Below are 4,159 nucleotides of genomic sequence, written 5' to 3' on the forward strand. Positions count from 1 at the left end.
AAATTATAAAAAACTAATATAATAAAGTAATTAAACCTAAAAATATTTATAAACCATTATTCATTTCAAAGGCATATTACAAGCTAAGAAGCACTATCATGAATGAAAAAATGTTATACAAAGCTGACCTTCTTCATCTTCATCATGAGATTTATTAAGGTCAAATGATCTAATCATGTTATTAGAAACTTGACCAACAAAATTTTTCTTTTTAACAAGAAGATCCACTTCGCTTAGTTTCTTATCATCATTAGTAGTCACTTCATATTCACCTACAACCGTGTAATAACAATTATTAACTTAGTCAAAGAGAGAAAAAAAAAAAGCATTAATAAGAATAAATAGTCATTTTGACATCCACAAAATTTTGATTTTAATAAAACAAACTTTAAAATTTATTTTTGATAAAATAAATCTTAAATATCAACTCTGTTTAAAAAATAACCTAAACGAATAGAATGATAAATTAATAATGATTAGTTTGTTTTATCAAACATAAATAATATTTAGGAGTTTTCATTTTATTAAAAATAAAAATTAGATCAAATTAAAATCTTTCTAATGTAAAAAATTGGTCATTTTACTCATAATTTATAAGGGAAATTTAGTTCAAATCTTATATATAAATTTTTTAAAAGAAAAATCCAGTCATAGATGTGTGATGAATTATCATATTTAATATAATTAGTACAACATTTTGAAGGAAAAATAAAAGGAGAAGCGTGAGCACGGGTCGATTTGGTTTGGGTTCATGGTAAAATTAGAACCGAATCGATCAGAATATAATTGGTTTGATTTGGTTCGAATTTTTATTTTTTTATATGTATTCGAACCAAACCAAACTGATTAAAAACGGATTGGTTCGGTTCAGGTAATTGGGTATCTCATGACTTTGAAATTCATAAAAAAATTAAATTTTATCTTAAAAATTCAACAAGTACAATAAATATATAACATCAATAGAAATAATTCAAACATGTTAAACACCAAATACATTAAAAACTAAACTCATTAAAATCCAAACATATTAATAGTGAATAATATTTGTCTAATGGAAAAGTCATATATATATTTTTATTTTTTTATTTAATTAATATATGATCGGATTCGCAGATTGGTTCAGATTCCATACCCAAAACTGATATCCGAATCAATCACTAACAAAGACCATCTATTTGATTCGGATTGAACCTAATTATCCATTGGTTCCATAACCAATTTAATTAGTTCGGTTTGGATTCGGATGAGTAATTGGATACCCGCTACCCGTACTCACCCTAGGAGAAGGGTTGGCAAACTCTAAATATTACAATCACATTACACGCCTATTAGTATTTTACATTTTACAATATAAAAATATTCATGTAATATCATCTAACCTTAAGAGAGGTGAGTATATATTTTTTATAAATTCGAGAGAAAATATCTCATTTGTAACGTTGTCTAATTTTAGATAGACTAATATAAATAATTAAGGTGAAACATTTAAAATTGAACAGCTATATTGCACTCCCATTTTCCTTTTCTTTTCAATACTTTTATTCCTTTTTTAACCCTCTCCCTAGCATTCAAAACTTGTCCCAAATTATGATTTGGGATATTTGGTGTAACAAATATTATAAGGGAGGAAAAAAAAACTTAAATATAAATTTCCAAAAATTACAATTCAATTTTTGGCATATATAGTATAATCATAAAAATGGATCTATATTCTTAATTATATACCTTGAGAAATCTTTCGTTTGTGCTTAGAAGATTGTTTTCCTTTTCTTATCTCCATTCCTCCATTAAGTTTTCTTCCATTTGTTTCAAATATATCATCATCATCATCATCATTATCTTCTGTGAGATCAATGATATCAATAACCCTTTTGGATTCACCAATTGACATAGTAGATTTCTTGGTGATGAAGTTCTTTTTAGGTTTTTCCATAACTAAAAATATGAGGGAAACTAATTGATGAAAGGTAGGTGAAGATTTAGGGATGTTTATGTAATATAGATCAATGTCATCAACATTGGTTTTAGTAATTAATGTGTATTATGCAATAACAAATGTATAAGCATTTTATATATATTTAATTATATATTGTCATGTAATTATATTTTAATTTATATTTACTATTTTAGTAGTTAATTTAAAAATATCTAGTTGATTAGATGATGAAATAAATTTGTTTGCATTAGTATTACATCAATATATAAAATAAACTCATGATTTAGCTAAAATAAATCTTTTTTGGATTTAATTTTTTGTTTCAATTTATCTGTCTTTTTAACAACAAAAGGTCTAAAAGCTTCAAAAAAATTATCCGTAGCTTTACCAGCAGTTCTAAAAACCGCCGGTATATGATTACTATGTTAGTAATAACAATTATATTTAATCCGAATTAATTTAAATTTTTTTTAAAGGAATAATATTGTGAATTCATATTATATATATTTATTAATATAATTTTTTTCTTAATATATACTGTTTTCATTTTTAACAAATATTTTAAAATATATAGTGTGTGTATGTAATTATTATAGTCAAACCATTTATACTTTAATGCTTATTATGTTTTCCTTTTTTTTGCCTTTATATAATATAATATAAGTGCCTCGCTCTCATTTTATAGAAGTGTTTCTTTCCTTCATTAATCATTGGTCATAGAAATATTTAATTTTCTTATTTCCATTCATTTTAATCCTTGCAATTAATAATTTGAATTGTCAAAGAAGTTTATTTGAATTCAATTATTTGATTCAAATAAGTTTGAATAGAATTAATTATCATTTCTTTTAAATGCATTTTGAACACAAGGTAAAAAATAAGGGTGTGAATATTTCACTTTTAAGTTTTATTTTATTTTTTTTGGTAAAATATAAAGTTGATCCCTTACATTTGGGCATAATTCTATTTTGGTCTTTAAGGTTTAAAGTGTCTTATTTGAATTCAAAAAAGTTTTATTTAGCTTCAATGTAGTCTCACCGTAAGGTCAAAGTTAAATAATTAACGGAATGTCCTACATGACAGCAGTACAAGAACAACATTGATAATCTGGAGAACAAATACAAGCTTGAGAGGCACAAAATCAATCATAGATGCATCCAATACATTTATTTATCATTTTTTTTAGTTCTATAGAAAATATTTCATTTAAATTGTAAGAAAAATGATAAATAAATGTATTCATGCATCTACGGTTGATTTTGTGTCTCTAGAGCTTGTACTTGTTCTCCAAATTATCGATCTTGTTCTTGTATTGTTGTCATATAGGACATTCCGTTAATTATTTAAATTTGACCTCACGGTGGGACTACATTGAAACTAAATGAAACTTTTTTAGATTCAAATAGAACATTTCAAACTTTAAGGACCAAAACAGAATTATGCCTAAACGTAGGAAACCAATTTAGTACTTTACCCATTTTTTTTTTCTTTTAAAGACCAATTTAAATTTTAAACAGAACAAAATGGAGTAATAGTGATCGATTTCATATTATGACGAGATAATATTTAATTTGGTCCTTGAATTTGTAAGTAAATTTTAATTGGCTCAATTTAGTCTCTAAATTTTGCAAACTTAACTTACATTAATTCTTGGGACGATTTACAGCATACAAACATTAATGAAGTGCTGATATAAACAATCATCGGATGTCACACGATAATATGTAAGATGACGCTATTTTGATTTTAGCGCTCAAATAATCAAAAAATGACATTGTATTACTTGTTTTGTAAGAAAAATTTACAATAAATACTACTTATAATGTTATTTTTTGATTATTTGAGTGTCAAAACTAAAATTTCGTAATTTTATAAAGTTTATGATCAACGTAGTATTTGATTGTCTAGATCAGCATTCAGTTAACATCTCTTCATCGAAAATTGTTTCAATTTACAAAATTTAAAAATTAAATAGATGTAATTAAAATTTTAAAAATTAAATTAAAACTCGCATATAAATGTATAGACCAAATTGAATATTATCTCTATTAAGACCAAAGAAACTAAAAAAACTACTTGAAAGTCGATAACAAGTTCTCAATTAATTTTAACATATATATGATAAAAAAAAAAAGTAAAAGCATAGAGTGATTAAAACAAGTAAATTATAAATATATAGAGTAAAGTGTTAAAAATTAATCAAGAAAAAGAATCACATATATA

Source organism: Arachis ipaensis, chromosome B10 (assembly GCF_000816755.2).
Source record: "Arachis ipaensis cultivar K30076 chromosome B10, Araip1.1, whole genome shotgun sequence".
NCBI classification, from domain to species: domain Eukaryota; kingdom Viridiplantae; phylum Streptophyta; class Magnoliopsida; order Fabales; family Fabaceae; genus Arachis; species Arachis ipaensis.